At 29.3% G+C, this 16,944-nt stretch overlaps 2 long non-coding RNA genes across 2 annotated transcripts; both read left to right on the top strand.

Annotated features, from left to right (window-relative positions):
- The first annotated feature begins 4,958 nt into the window (after positions 1-4,958).
- On the top strand, positions 4,959-6,466 carry LOC129951379 (uncharacterized). The gene is made up of 3 exons (XR_008782183.1): positions 4,959-5,760; positions 5,821-5,944; positions 6,023-6,466. It is a non-coding gene; the product is annotated as an uncharacterized LOC129951379 (long non-coding RNA).
- Positions 6,467-9,069: 2,603 nt separating this feature from the next.
- Positions 9,070-9,805, top strand: LOC129952050 (uncharacterized). The gene is made up of 3 exons (XR_008782263.1): positions 9,070-9,280; positions 9,339-9,465; positions 9,531-9,805. It is a non-coding gene; the product is annotated as an uncharacterized LOC129952050 (long non-coding RNA).
- Positions 9,806-16,944: the final 7,139 nt, after the last annotated feature.

The following is a 16,944-nucleotide window of genomic DNA, read 5'->3' as shown; positions in this document are numbered from 1 at the left end:
TTATAAAGGAAACTTAAATCCCGGTGGAACTTCAAGTTTATTGAAATAAAAAACAAAGCTTAGATAACGATGGCTGTACTATGATTTCTACAGAGTTTAATGGCGCAAATCAATGGTGGATCAATTTATTGCTTACATTTGTGGTTATCTAGTAAATTTAACGATAAAACAGGTGTGATAACCGTGGATAAAAGGCAATCCACTGAAATAAAAACTGAATTGAGAATATGTAGATACAGCATAAGTTAATTCACGATTAAATTTGAATAAATAAAAGGGGCCTAAAATTATCTCTTCAAAGTTAAAGTTACATAAATTTATTGTAAAACAAATTGTAAAACATTATATTAATATAAATCTTACTTCTTTCCTAAAAACTCAATACCTATCAAGTCTAAACCCCAGCAAAGAACACAATTGCCAGACTTAACCAATAAATTCACCTTGTTAAAATCGTGTCAAAAGAAGTCATTGAATCACTTAATTTGCCAACTAAAACCGCACCCACGCTGATATCTCTTTTCAAATTTCCACTGAATATGCATAGACAGACTCACTTATTTTTTCCACCCATCCCACACGTCAATATCAACAAAAACAACAACATAACACCACAACTTAGCGATGCATGAAACCTTTTTATTAATAGACATATAACTTATACTAAGGTGCAATAATACAATAATGATTTTCAATTTTTTATTTTGTTATTTGCAAAATTAAAGAAAACAAAAATAAAAAGTGATATTCACGCTCTAACGAAGATGCAGATGAGAATTGGAGTTAAATTATGCATATTTAATCAACGAGAGAGGTATTACTATATTTATTTTGTTTATTGTGTAAAGACAGACGATTAACATGACAAAACGTTTGTTAAAATTTGCATGTAGGTTTCAACTTGACGTTTAATTCATAATCTTGACTTCCGGTAAGTATACGAGTGTTTATACGAGTATGGGTACAAACGGATGCAAGGCATGTATGAATATGAATATTATAATGGCTATGACTATGACAATGACTAGGCTAGTCTCTGTAGTAATGTAAGGGAGTGTAAGCTGTCAAACTAAATGACAAGCAAACAGAATAGTTATGAATATGAGTGACTGTTTGAAACTTTGAATAGAGTTATTAATATTTGCATTCAATTAATAAGTATCCAATGGAACGCTTTGGAATTTTCATATTGTTTAAAGTGACATTGGTTTTGTTATTTGTAAGAATTGTGATCATCATTTTCTATTTTGTTTAATATTCATAACAAAATTAGGAATAATTTTTCTTTATTTTGCGAGTCTATACGGATTGTTCTCTAAAATTTTAGTCGATCTAATTACATAAGTATGATGTATATTGGTTCAGAATACAAACTTTTGCCTCTTATAAATAAAATCTTAATTGAAATAATATTTTAAATAAATTTGTGCACTCGAGCGGTATAACCATTCTTCTGTTCAATTTTGAATTCAGAATTTTCCAATAAGAAGTTTCATTTCAATATTACATGAAAAAAAGTAATTTTTTAAGAGAAATAAATGGATTTTTATTCATTAAAAAGAGTAAAATTTTTACCTTGGCATGTGACCAATTCGAACATTATGTACATAATATGTTTTTGTCAACTTCACGAGTTCCATCTTTAAGGTTTGAAAGAATCGATTATATGATCACATTTTTACAGAAATACAAAACGGTTAGGAAACTGTATTGCAATTTTTGCTGTGACACGTTGCTTATTTTTGTAGTGACCTGGGATTTGATGCTGAAGTATGTATCATTCAATTTTCAGTAATGACTAATGGTGTAGTTTCTACTTGTGAAATCTCAGAAAATGACGTCTTCAAAAATGACAGCTGCCCAAAATCGCTTGATATTTAAAAGGAAACTTTTATATAAGATACAAGATTTTCTCCATTTTTTGTTTGGTCTTGTAAGGAACTTGCATATTCTGACAGTTGATAGTGGCCATATTGATGCAGAACTGTCATTTAATAATGTTTATTTTGCCAAACGTCAATGGACGAATATAACGTTCAACACGTACGAATTATGAAATTATTTTATCAAAATGGCTGTTATTTTTGGGCTCCTTTCATCATTTATAAGGCCGTTTTTTTAAATTGGGGTCCAATGTTGATCTTGGGCCGTTCAAACGATCTCGGCCTCTCACACACTTAGGGAAAAATTGTATGCACTCAGTACAGAAATAACAGAAATATATAGATAGATAGATAGAAATGAGTCTGATTCGCCAAATTGAAAATGTTGACATTTCTCGACGTTTCGAAATAAAAGATTTTTAGCAAAATGTCTGTGCATGTCTACGTACGTTCGTGACCTTTTTTCTTTACGAATAAAAAATTATTTTTTCACAAAACATTTTTGTGGAACGAAAAATAACGTTTTTAACATCTGGAAAAATTTTGAGAAAAATTGAATAGATAATTTTTTTTATAAGAAATAAAAACCTAATAAAAACGTTACTCAATTGAATCTCGACTCAAATATTTTTTCAAAAATTTGAGATTATGGCTTCCAACTTATTCTATTTATATGAAATATTGTTTTCAACATTCGGTAAAATTTTAAGAAAAACGGAATGGACAGTTTTTTTTTTACAAAAAATAAAAACCTACAAGAAAATTAATAAATAAATGTTGGTAAAAATTTATTTCCGACTCAAATAACTTTTTAAAATTTTGAGACATTGGCTTTAAACTAATTTTATTTAAAAAAAATATTGTTGTCAAAATTGAGTAACATTTTGAGAAAAATCGAATAGATAGTTTTTTACAAGAAATTAAAAACCTAAAAAATAATTAACAAAAGCAGGTAAAAATTGGTTTTCGACTTTGATATCTTTTCAAAACTTTAATTTTAGCTTAAATTTCATTTTATTTAATATTGTTCTCGACATTCAGTGATTTTTTTCATAAAAATCCAACAGTCCGTTTTTAAAAAAATTAAAAACCTAAAAAATAATTAACAAAAGTAGGTAAAAATTGGTTTTCGACTTTGATATCTTTTCAAAACTTTAATTTTAGCTTAAATTTCATTTTATTTAATATTGTTCTCGACATTCAGTGATTTTTTTCATAAAAATCCAACAATCCGTTTTTAAAAAAATTAAAAACCTAAAAAATAATTAACAAAAGTAGGTAAAAATTGGTTTTCGACTTTGATATCTTTTCAAAACTTTGATTTTAGCTTAAATTTCATTTTATTTAATATTGTTCTCGACTTTCAGTGATTTTTTCATAAAAATCCAACAGTAAGAATATTTGGTAAACATTATGTATATCGCGTGAACTGTGATCCGTTAACTATGATATATTTTATAAAATCATTTCATAAGTTTGAAGATTGTTTATAATTATTACATTCATTTGTCTAAAATTTTCGTGAATAAGACGGTTTCGTGTGTAAAGTTTTTATGCACTTACTCGAAACAGTTATAAAGTCAATATATAATCTATGTACCCATTAAAATAATTTTTAAATAATTTATATTTTCATTGCTTAAAGCTTTGCTCCCATTTAATACATTTTAATTGTTCTAGTACACATTTTTTCGTTTTTGTCATGTAACTTTTAATGTATAATTTATAAACTCGCCGCCCAGCATCAGTATTTTGTCTGTCCCTAACATGAAAAATCTGCTTGAAAGACCACAAAGTTTTCTAATCATCAATTTAATAAAATATTGTCGAAACAAGAACTTGACCAAAAAAATACAAAAAAAACAATCTTGGTTAATTTAAGACGATTCTAACCCACATGAGATTCAAAAACTTCCAATTCATTCTCATACATTTAATGTTCGGTGTGAATTTATATTGACGTAGTTATCGCCATAAGAGTATAATTTTTAAAAAACTTTTGTCTAAAAAATTACTGTCACACAGCTAACATTAGTTTGGTCTATAATGACTAACTTCTTTTGGACACCAACTTGAAGTGTATCCAAATAGCTGGAAAATGCTATAAAAACAACGAGTGTAGTTTTGGCTGTGTGGGACGTAGCGCGCGCCTTCCTGTTGAAACCAAATGTTCCCAATATCCTCCTCTTTAATTTTGGTGAGCAAAAATCAGTTCAACATGGCCCATTAACTCCTTACTCATTTTCGAAGAAAAATGGCCAAAATTATGCCTCTGGTACAAAATCCACAGTGACACATTTTGGGTGTATCGGCTTTTCAATGTATGCGTGCGTGTGTGTTTGCTGTGCCCCAAATGCTACAATTTTGCTTTTAATACCCGCCAAGACCCAAATGATCTTCACCTAAAAAGATGATTTTTTTGTTGGCAAAATTGACATATTCTCTAAGCGTTGTCCCAGCGTGCGCATTCGTTCTGCGGAAGGATAAAACTAATTATCTCTGCTAAGTGTTACCATTCTCGAAATAATCACTAGTTGAAAAAAAATGTGAGTTGGCTGATCCTAAAGTTTTAAAAGATAACTCAAGATACAGTAGAAATTCTGAACTAGTAATTTCCGAGTGGAACCCTGTACAAGAGTATTTCTTTAAGAAAATTGGTAAACACATCAGCAGAAATGTGTGGTAGTTTTCGAATTCTATTTTCAAGACGTAATTTTTTGATGTCCTTTAAAAATCACTCATTCATAATCGAATCATTTTGTTTGACACTCTCGTCCAGCCAAAATTGGGCATCTTTCAAGTACAACACAAAAATCCACTTATTGTCATCAATCAATATATTGAAAGTCCTTTTTCTCGTTTTTATTTTTTTATTCCTTAAATATAAAAGAATCATTCATATGTGCAAAAAGAAAAATGTCATTTAGTCCTTCATACGCATGCAAAACCGACCCCAGGAGCACAATCCTGGTGCCCTACCTATAATATTCGAAAATATAAAAAATGGTTCCTCATGATGATGATGATGACGCAGGATAATGTGACAGCACATGATGATGGGTGGTAATATACATACAATTTTTGTTTTCTTTTTTTTTTATCAAATTTTGCTTTTTATTTGTATTCATACACTTCAACGTCATGTCAAAATCTCGGATAAGTGGTACTACATTAGACTAATCCAGAAGGAAAAAAATATACCTACACATATGTAAATATCTATAAGAGCCATATTCCCAGATAAAGGATATCCTTGGATCTACACAAAAGAAAATATCAAAAAATATAAAAAAGAAACAAAAAACTAACTATGCGAAGAAAGAAAATCTAAAATCTGGAGTTCATCCCTAGGGATGAATATATTAGGGATACTCGTCGTACAGTTGTATGTCAGACTCAGAACATAAAGAAAATAAAATTCTTTAAAAAACGAAACAAAACTGAAATTGAAACAGCATCAGCATATCTTTTGGTTACAATTGCGGAAATGAATATCCTTGAGAGTTTTCTTTGCAGCCCAGATTGGTGATGGTGATGAAATGTTGGTCCGATTCCGATTTTATTTTATGTCCCATAGAATATTCCTGGAGTTTTCAAGATATGCGTTTCTGTGTTGAATGTTACTTTTATCCACAAAGGAGCTCAACGAGCGACGAACTAAGAAGAAATTGAACAAAAGTTACTTTGTTCTCGGTGATGGAATTGAAAAAAAAGGAAGAAATAGAAAGGAAACATAGATTCATAACATTGAGGTGAGGCGTTGTACTATGGGGTAGTTATAGCTACACACTACACAGCCAGTCCTGGTATAGTATACTCGTAGTATACCCATTTCATCAAGGATGTGAGGTGATTGATCGATGGGCAAGTGTATTTGGTGTATTTTTTTATTTTGTTTCCTTTTTTTAAGAAATAGAATGTATTTCTTTTTATTTAGTCCCACAGCGGCGGCGGTGGAAGCGGTGGTGATGGCGTCTCCTGTGACATCCTATATAGAGACTTTGGGGGAGGAAGAATTATATGACGAGCGACGTGCGGCCTCGTTTTAGCTATGCATGTCGGTAAGTTAATATAGGCCTCTCTTGTGGCAGCGTTAGTATTTATGGGCTGTCAATTGATTCTTATAAGTTATTTATTAGGACGGGCTGTTGTATGGCTATGATGTAGCTATAAGATGCCGCAAGACCGCAGGACAAAAATTTGATGGGTGATGGTTATGGTGGTGACGGCTGGCAGTTTGTGACATATAGAAATTTTGGATATAAGAAACGAGGAAAAAATAAGAATTGAAAAGGTATAAAAAGGGTTATGGCTTTTTATTTTTCTTTGGGTTCTATTTATATTTTTTTTACGAAATTCAATTTGAAATTGAGTTGATGAAACATTAAGAAGGTCAATATGCGCTCAGCAAAGGGGTTGATGGGAGAAATACGATGATTGAAAACACGTGTATGTGATGAATGATTGATTTTTTTCCTCAGTCTTTTTTTTTTATTCCAATCATGCATAAATAATAGGCTGCTATTGCGTATACTGAATATTCCTGAAAAATGACTTAGGTACTTAGGTGCTGTTTTTATAAGTTGTTTGTGGTGTCAAAAGTATTGACAAATTAATTGAAAATTATGAAAAGAATGGACAATTCCAAAAATTAAAAAAATTTCGTAGACACGATTTCGAAAAAAAATTATGTTTTTGGCCTTTCAACAATGTGACGATCAATATTTTTCTCTCTTTTTTTCTATTGCCCTGGAAAGGTATCGCTGAGTGAACCGTTTTTTTATTTTTTTATTTTCTCGGCAAATTATGAACTGATTTCAATAATTTTTTTTTGAACGAGCTTTTATATTGCCTTAACAATATTTGATTATCAAGTGCAATTTTTGTATTGTTTTAATTTTTAAGAAAATATTGAATTTTTTTTTTTATTCTATATCTCAAAAAACGGTTCAATATTTTTTTACGAAATTCAAATGTAGAGTGAAACAACTGCATACCAAAAATATTTTTAGAACAAAATTGAAAAATTTTATATATAAAAAATTAATTTAAAAAAAAAACCGCTTTAACGATTTTCGAATATTTTTTGTGAAAAATCAAGGTTTTTTTTTTATTTATAAAATGGCATTTACATTGTTGAAGATAAACTAATTTTTCAGGTAAAATTTTGAATCTTAAATATGTTTTTTTTTTTAATTATTTGACTTGGATTTAATGTAATGATTATGATATATTTAATCAACAATCTGTTTTCAAGCGTCTATCAAGAAGTATTTTCTTGATACCTTTGTATATATGATTTTAAAATATTATTCTTTAAGAATAAGGTTGTTCACACATATTTTACTTGCCTTCGCCCATATACCGAGAAAAAGTTAAAGAAACGGGCCAGAAAGAGTATATATATTTTCTATTAGAATCACTTGTTTAACGTATACACATTATGCCTACATACGCTTTACAATTTAAACACACATGTTCTTCCTCTTTCTAATCTTCAGATAATTTATTTTTCATCCTGGTTTTCTATTTTTATTATAATAAAAAGTGAAGTTTTTTCAACAAATTATAAATAAATATTCAATAAAATGCATTTCACATAGTTTACGGAAAATTCTCTTGGTTTTGACACCTTATTTGTTAAAATTAGTTCCGCATGAGAACCAAAAAGGGAGACATGTTAACGAAATAATATATATGATGATGATTCGTCCAGATTAAATTTTTATTCAATCACTAAACAACTGCAAACAAAAATATTTTTAAGAAAACATATAAATTTGTAGATATACATATACATATACAAATATATAAATTAAATAATAAATAAGATTTAAATTCGGTCTAACGATTTAAAAACAAAAACAATTGAAAATGGAGGTTTTTTGACAAATCGAATGGCATTTATATCTTTGGAGACAAACTTTTGTATATTTTTTATTCTTATATTGGTACTTTTTTAAATAGACTCTTTGCATACAGGAGCAAGTTCGTGCGGTCCAGTCGTGCATTTTATTTATAGTTGTACCAGTTAATGCTGTAAATAAGGCTAAACAATAAAAATCTAATTGATAATGTAAGTAAGTGCGCACTTTTTTTTCATTGTCAAAACGATTTTTATATTTTTTAGCATTATTTACAGCATTTTGATGTACAGAATTTTGAGGTGCAGTATTTTCATCATACAGTTTTTTGTACAAACAGTATTTTTATATACATTATTTTGAGATACAATATTTTAAATACAGTATAATGATCCATAAACTATTTCCACTATTTTTGTTTTAAATTAATTTTTTAAACATATTCAATTTTTTAATTTTAGTTTTAAAAAATTCGAAATAAAGAGTTTTGAAAAAAATAGTAATTTTTTTTAAATCCAAAAAATAACAATGTCATTTCGTTATTGGCATTTTTGACAGTATTAAAGCTCATGCATAAAAAACTATTGAAATCGTTTGATTAGTTTTTGAGAAAACTTAAAAACAAAACTGAATTTGGAGAACATTTCAAAAAAAAAATCGAATTTTACCAACAAAATTGAATTTTCAGTCTTACAAACCGCCTAACATAATGTCATGTTTCATTATTGACTCGAATGAGCTCGAATTTTTTTTCGAATGCAATATTTGCTTTTTAGAGTTCCTATTTGTCAACAGTAAAAAATGGAAATATTTACTACACCCACAACTTTCTTCGATATAAATAGAAATAACAGTCAAATTTAAACCGAATGCCGAGTTTAATAAATAAACTGGAACCGTCACCAAATACACACATGCTATTTTTATAACAATCGCTCTACACCTTGTACACCGCATAGAGTTGTAAAAATCACTATAGGCAATTTTTTAATTTTTTGGATGTACAGAAATGAGCGCACGCTGTAAAATTTATTTGTTGTATCTACATCCATGCAAAATAAATAATCTAGAAGTCAAGGTCTGCACAACACATTGGTCTCACAATTGATTCATTTAACTGTTTTCAATTACCCAAGTCGACAACGCCTAATGTGAAGCCTACAACAAATTGAAGTTCTTATACTAAAATCTGAATTCCACAACAAATGCATTCAAATCTACAACCAACAATTGTAGAAACGATAAACAAGTTGTGAATGCGAGCGGTATACAGAACCATGTACCATTGTAGATATTACTTATGGTTAGATGTTTCACATTTACTTAACGTGTCGCAGACGAATAAGTTTGTTTTAAATTCTTTGATTTTTATTTGAAATTAATAGTGAACTTTTAATAAAAAAAATACAAAGTGGTTCGGAAAGATGATACAGAAATCAAAAGATGTTTACAATTCAAAAATCTTAGATGCGGAAGTTTTTGAAATTGTTAACAGTTTCACATTGTGCAAAAGTGTAGAGCCATTTTTAGCGGGTAAAATTTATTTTATTGTGTGTTTTTGGCATTTGTCTAATAATTGTATCTTTTAAAGGTAGAGGATTGACAAAGAGAAGTTTAATGCTCATTAAATCAGAGCACTTGTCAAAAATATTTCCCGATAGTGAACTTGGTCTACAGTTGGAGTTTGAATTTGAATTAAAAAAGTGGAAAATAAAGAAGTAAGTGGCATCCTATTTTTTTTATTAAATTCAGAAAGTCACATTTTATCTTCTTATTAATTTAGTTTTCGAAGCCAGTGAACTGAATTTATATAATAAGATTGATGGCTAGTCACAAGACTTGCGTGAACACCTACATCCACTTGGAGGTCTTTTGCAACTAATTCCTCTACAAATTTATTGGTTTGTTTAAAAAAAAAATAATATTTCAATAAATAAACTTACAATTCAAAAGTTGTAACAAAATGGTTAATCCGATAAAATATATTCGTTTAGTTTATGTAATTTATGCTATCAGTATTAACAATTTTTTTGAAAATAAAATTTATAAAAACCATTTAAAAATATTTAACGTATTTTTATTTTTGAAAATGGAATTTCTTGTACATTGTTTTCGAATACAATTCTTTTTTTTTAAGAACAAGTGAATCCAAATACAAAATTATTATTATTAGACTAAATTACTTGCGTCTTTATTGTATCACATCTTTTAAAGTGTGAAGTTCCTAAAGTATAATATGTTAAATTGAAGCCGCTAGTGTTATTGATTCGAGAGATATAAGGGGTCAACCAACTTGTGACACATAGGAACTAAAGGGCAAGTATTACATTCGTAAAAAAATTCGAAAAGTGAAAATAATATATATGATGCAATATTCCCTTATTTTCCGTTTGGATATTTAAATAAAATGCACGACTGGATCGCATGCAGTTGTTTAGGGATTGAATAGGAATTTAGTCTAGACGAATCATCACCATTATATATTATTTCGTTAGCATGCCTCCCTTTTTCGGCACTCATACGGAACTAATTGTAACAAATAAGGCGTAAAAACAAAGAGACTTTTCATTAGACTATGCGAAATGCATTTATTGAATATTAATTTATAATTTGTAGAAAAAACTTAGCTTTTATTATAGTAAAAATATGAAATGCTTGGAAATGTTGAGGGAAATGGTTTTTGTACTTGAATAAACTTATCGAATTCACACCATTTTCTGTCGCTAAGCTAGTTTCATCCAAAGACACAACTCATCGTAGGACAACGCATCCCGTAAATGAAATATACTTGTAAGCATACTAAACGAAAACAATTGTTTGTGTATTCAACTTGTCCGTTTCAAACTTTTTCCTTTGAAGAAGAACCAGGATGGAAAATAAATTATCTGAAGACAAGAAAGAGGCATGGGTTAAATAAAATACAAGTAAAATAATTTTGAAAAAAAAATTATTTAAGATTCGAAAATTTACCTAAAAAATAAGTTTTTCTCTTTAGAGCGTTTTTTTTTTAAATTAATTTTGCATGTATAAAATTTTTCAATTCTGTTCTACAACTATTTTTGGTTTGCAGTTGCTTAGTGATTGTAAATATACGCTGTACATTTGAATTTCGTAAAAAATGTTGGACCGTTTTTGAGATATAGAAGCGGGACCCACTTTTTTGACTTCTTTACCATCGTTATATCATGTTTGATTAAAATCTCGAGTTCGAAATCTTTTACGAATGCAAAACTTGCGATATGGTTCCCATATGTCGCAAGTAAAAAATCATATTTTTTTTCGAAAATTGTGTAAATAAGCTCTAAATAACTACAATCTAAAAATATGTAAGAAATAAAATTAAAAAATTATATACACAAACTAATTTAAAGAAAAAACGCTCTAACGATTTTCTAAAAAAAAATGTAATAGAACTTACATTTTTAAATATAAGTTTTATTTTAAAAAAGAGTTTTTGAAATAGGATCTTTTTCTTAAATTGAAAATGTTAACATATCTCGACGGTTACTAGAACTTAAATGAAAGGTTTTTAGAGACTTTTCGAGAGGTACAGATTATAAATAAATAAGTTTTATTGATAATAATATCAAAAGATAAAGAAAAGACTTTCAAAAAAGCTGTATTTTTTAATATATCAATTTAAAAAAAAAAGTAAACTAAGAATTACGGAGTGGACAAAGTTGTTCTTAGTCCACCGAACCGAGCTGCAAGGTAAGGTGTCTAGTGCCGCAGATGGGGTTGTGCAAAGCGACCCGCGATCCTACCACATACCTCATTTCTTTAAAAAAAAAAGTGAAATATCATTTTCGTTGCTTAACGCTTATCACCAGGAATAATTTAATTTCTGTTTTTTCCAAAAAAAATTTTTATAGGAGACGCACACAATCCAAAAATCAAATATATTGAAAAACTAAAAACTAAAATATAAAACAAAATATCCTAATATCCCAAAAACCCAAAATATTCTTTCGGAATTTTGGATTTTCTCTTTTTCTGGCATTTTTGACGTTTTCGTAATGTTCATTTATTTTCCAGTTTCTATTAGCGCGATTTAGAGCAGCCCAAAGTTAATCTAAGGGTCCACCATTTTCAAAAACTGGGAATTATGTAAAAAATTACTAAAATGTTAAATTCAAAATTTAAAACAAATTTGAATCTGAATGCGTCTATTTTTTGAAAAACTAAATTTTTCTAGAAAACTGTTAACATAATCAAATGTAGCAACTGATAAACTAAGTGGAACATTCACACATTGACATTTAAAAAAGCTTTATTTACAGATTTCTTGCTTAGTTCTTATGATATTTTCTCAAATATTTTTATAGATTAATAGAGCCTCGTTTACTTCCAATCAAAACTCCAATATCGGATTATCGGCATGTTTTTGTCTTGATCAACTTCTATCATAATCCTCCCTCTTTATTCATGCATATTTATGTGTATCCTCATTTGATTCAATTAATTTTCTTCTAAATCTAATTTACTTGCAGCAATATCAGCATCAAAGCTCCATATTAAAAGAAGAAGAAGCTGAAAAAAACAAAGTAGTTTATCAACAACAAGAAAATGCAAAACAATATGTATTGTACTTTACCTTTATACCTTACCTATAGCCTTATAAATAAATAGAAGAAGAAAAAGAATCTGCTGAAGGCAAAAAAATTCCCAAGGGAGGACTAAATCGAACACTTGACCGGTGGCGGCGAGGTGCGCACTGACTCTTCGGCTATTTTATGAAACTACCTATAAGAAGGAAGAGCATTTGCGAAGCACATCAGGAAAACAACAAAAACAAGGAAAAAAACAAACAAACTTTATAGAAAAGAAAAAGAAACGTTATAAATAATGAGTTGCACTTAATCAAATGATAACCACCCACCCCACCATGATGATTTAGGGGCGCAATAAACGTAAATTAATTACGAGGACGGCTTACGGAGATTAATTATTTTGCGCCGTTTCGCATAAGCTCCATGTTTTTTTTTAATTTTATTTTTGCGTCTTTGTTGTTGTTGTTCGTCCTTGTGTGTGATATAAGAGTGTTATTTTTGTTGTTGTTGTTGGTTTTGGAAGAGCGTGTGTTAAGACTACGACGACGACAATGATGACTCTGACTTCGACTCTGACGACGTTGGGGACAACAGACTGACGACGACGACAACGACGACGTTGACGTCGTTGGTGCCAGCTATTTAATGTATTTCAATGGAACATTACATTTTGGTCTGCGGACAACGCCGAAGCCAAAGCCCAAACCCAAACCCAAGCCTTCAGTTCAAGTGGTTTTGTGCAATGTGATAGACTTTATCCAGGTGAGATTGGCTTTTTTTACATATGTATGTACATAAAAGTATTTTGTATGTATACAAAGGATCGAGAAAGAAAATACAAGTAAAAGATAATGACTGTTTCTTGGTTATCTCATGGTTTTTGTGGGTGTTCAATGTGGCTAAGTCAGAAAAATTAATGGTCAATAGGAGAATGATAGGTAAGAGTATATAAACAAAAAGAAAAAGTTAAACATTTTTCTTGCAATTTTAAATGAAAGAATTCCTTTAAAAGTGTTTGTACAATTTTTTAATTTACATTCTTTGAAATCAAATTAAAAAAATGATTCAAAAACGCTTAGTCAACAAGATGAATTTTATCTTTACCGCATTTGTTTCGGCTTCTATTCAAAAGGTTATTCAGAAGTAATAATTTTCATCAAGTGGTACCTGAACGTAGGTGTATGGTTTAATCGTTTCTCATTTGTATGCTTTTTTGAAAAGTGCGTATACCCCAGATTGTATCTTTTACCTAATACTTAGCAAAAACAGTCCACGTAGGTAAGAACAAAAAGGTATACAAAGTATATGACTTCTAAAAAGACTGATTAAAGTTGCACGGAATATTGAACTTGTTACTCGAGACTTTTGAGACGGTTACTTTTATCAAGGAGATATGGCAAATAAAATGATTAAGAATATTATCATGAACATGAGTCAAAGCAGCATTAAATTTCTTCACACTTTCAACAATTTCAGATATTTTTAAAAATGCAATACTCAAGGCATGGGTTCAATTTTGAAAGTTGTTAAGATTACTTCATAAAAAAGACAAGATATCATAACAACCATTTCTATTTTTGACAGATATAACTTAATTACGGTTTAACATACAGATGTCGTTAGCAATATTTTGCAGATAAATCGTACATAATTGACACGTAGAAAAACAACACCTAACAGTTAGCGAGTGGACCTTCAATTGTAGATTGATTTCTTTTCGATTTGACATTCACTGTAACAACTACTTAAATAATTATGTCCTTGACTTAGAAATAAATATTTTAGAATCAGAATATTGATTACCTTTGGTAAAAAGTTGTTTTTTTATAAAACTAATGGCGTAAAAGTTCCAACGATTTAGTAATGTTTAAAGTTATTTTAGCAATTAACTAAGCTTAAAAGATGATTTACTTATCATCTTATCATCTCACTATCTCTTAACTATTTCCAAAAGTTAAAATCAAATAAATAAAATAAAGGCTACTTTACCTTTCAGCAATTTTCTAACTCGATATGACATTTACGTAATAATTTTTAAAAGATTAGATGGAATGATTCAGTCAACAATTGGGAATTCCAATAAATAGGTCCGTTTAAGTGTGTTTGCTTTGTTTATTTTCACGAATTGTCACTTTTTAGACATCTTGGATGCTGGTTTTTTGATTAAAGGCAATTGGAAACTTACTAGCAAAACGAAAAGAAAGGTTTTAAATCTTGGAGTCCCTTGTAAACTAGGTTGTTTCAAATTTTGAGCCAGTGCTTTTCTTTCCACTTTTTACACTTTTTTGGTATGAAATTGAACGGCCAATCGGAAAAAAATATATCTCCAATTGTCATTGAAATGAAATTAATATTTTGTGTGCAACATGGCAGAATTTTAGCTTTGAAACTTAGAAAATATTTCTCCAAATATAACGAACATAAAATGACCATCCTTAATTTTTGATTTTATTATATTCTTAATTCTTAAAAATATTTGCTTCTTTCAGTTTAATAAACATATATGTATTTCCATAAGAAAATTTGGCTCTAGCAATTACTCCAGATATGTTTTTTTGGTTGAAAAAAAAAACACTTGGCATTGTTTATCGTTAAAATAAGGACAAGAAAAAAAAGGAAAGAAAGATAAAAAGCAAGTTGAAAATTTCGATCAGAAAATCAAATAACATATATTTTTGCTTAGGTTCTACTCGTATATCTCAAGGTATAAAATAAATTAGTCAATAATTCTGTTTTACAACATGCTGTAACTTTGTAATCCCTTTTTTAGGCAGACTTTTTTCTCAGGTGTTTCGAAGTTATTTAATTTTGTAAAATTGCTATTTTTTTGGAATGAAACTTGATTTTTAAACGAAACTAAGCCTATTAAATTTGGAATATAAATTAAGCTTTAGAAAGTGGTCGTGTACCTCGCCTCTTAATCGACACTCTTATTCCTTTTGATGCGACATAAAACAGTCATTTAGTTACGGTTTTTACAATTGTTGTACCTGTATCTCAGAAAATACTTCTGTTATAAAGTTGAAATTTGGTCAAGTCCAATTCCTCAACAAGTTTAATAAATATTGCAAATTATGAGTTCCTAACATTTTTGGTTCTGTATAGTTAGAGGTATGTGGAAAACGGTTAAAATTTATGATGTAGAAAGGGAGAAGTGTCAGAGTATTGATTTCGGATTTTAAATTTTTTAAATAAAAAGTTTACGACAGACAATTTTTAGACAATGTGTTTTAATTGAAAAAAAAAAAATACACAAGTAATACAAACATTTTTGTTTTTCCTTAAAAAATACCGGCATCTAAAAACCTTATTGTTTTTAAAATAATTTATTTTTTCTGTTAAGCTTTTAAAATCTTAATTCATTAAATTGTGGATTATTAATTCAGACGTAAATACAAATATATGTAAATTCATTGAACTCATTTCATTACTCATAACATATCATTTAATTTTGACAGCACAATCAAAAGTAAAATAAATAAAGTGAGTATGCTGCCTAAGGTGAGTGAGCAGAAAAATATTTTATTTCCAGTAAAAACAAAAATAAAACAAACAAAACTTGCAAAAAAAGTCCATCACCCAAACATCGCTCCACGTAGAGTTGAAAAAAACCCATGGAATGTAGGCAGCTTCAGCTATCTCCTAGTTTGGAGATGGAGTTAGAATGAAGTATTCCTGGTATCTTCCCCTATATAAGTTCCTATAGGTATACAAGAGCTCATAGAGTATAAGGTAGGTATTCTATAATTTAAGCATTTGAATATAAATGTGTTTCAGGAGAAAGGAAATCAAAAGAGAAACTTTTAATTAATTTTGCAATAAATTCAAAAGAATAAATTGCTTTTTATGTTATCCGTGTTTTCTTTTTTCTTTTTCTTTTAGTTCTTCTTCCTTTTCTTTTTACTCATTCTTCATTGTAATCATTTGTGTAGCATAAGCTTTGGTATAAATTTAATAAATCATTTTATTTAGTTTTTGTTTTAATGCCGTATTCGTTTTAATCTTTAAAGTACAAACAAAAGTTTATGAAAGTTTAAAAAAAACAACGCTAATTCCTAGATTCCTCTTAAAATCATTTTTAATTTAATTTTCAATAATATACAAAATTCAGTCTGTAGCCAATTACAATTTCCACAAATCATCGAGTTTCCTTTTTGGTGGGATGTTCTACCTCAAACTTGAAAATACAACAACACCAACAGAAGAAAAATAAACCAAAATTACCCTCGCTTCACAGTCAAGCCACTCAAACAAACGATTTACAACAAAAGTAAGCGTAAGCGGCAAAGGCCAAATTAAAGCTAATGAAATACAAGAAATAGCGGTTGTTGCTGGTTGCCTTGCGGGAGCTGGTTTTGGTAAGTTATTGGGGATGTTTTTCATTTCTTAAAAATGAAGAACAAGGATGAGAAAATGAAGAAGAAAAAAACTGACATCCATAATTCATTCGCTTTCGCTGCGGGACCGGACGCGACGCCTCTCGACGAGACGGGTGGAATGATGAACATTGAAAAATTCTATCGCATTTTCTAAGTTTGAGTTGAAAATTTTCACCACCCTCTCATAGAATCATCCATCCATCCATCCCTTATATTTCGTATTCATTTATTTCGAATGAGGGATGCTGCTGGAAGTTGATGGTAGCAC

This window comes from Eupeodes corollae, chromosome 3 (assembly GCF_945859685.1).
Source record: "Eupeodes corollae chromosome 3, idEupCoro1.1, whole genome shotgun sequence".
Taxonomy (NCBI): domain Eukaryota; kingdom Metazoa; phylum Arthropoda; class Insecta; order Diptera; family Syrphidae; genus Eupeodes; species Eupeodes corollae.
Note: the sequence above shows the minus strand (reverse complement) of the source record. Positions and strands in the feature narration are given on the sequence as shown.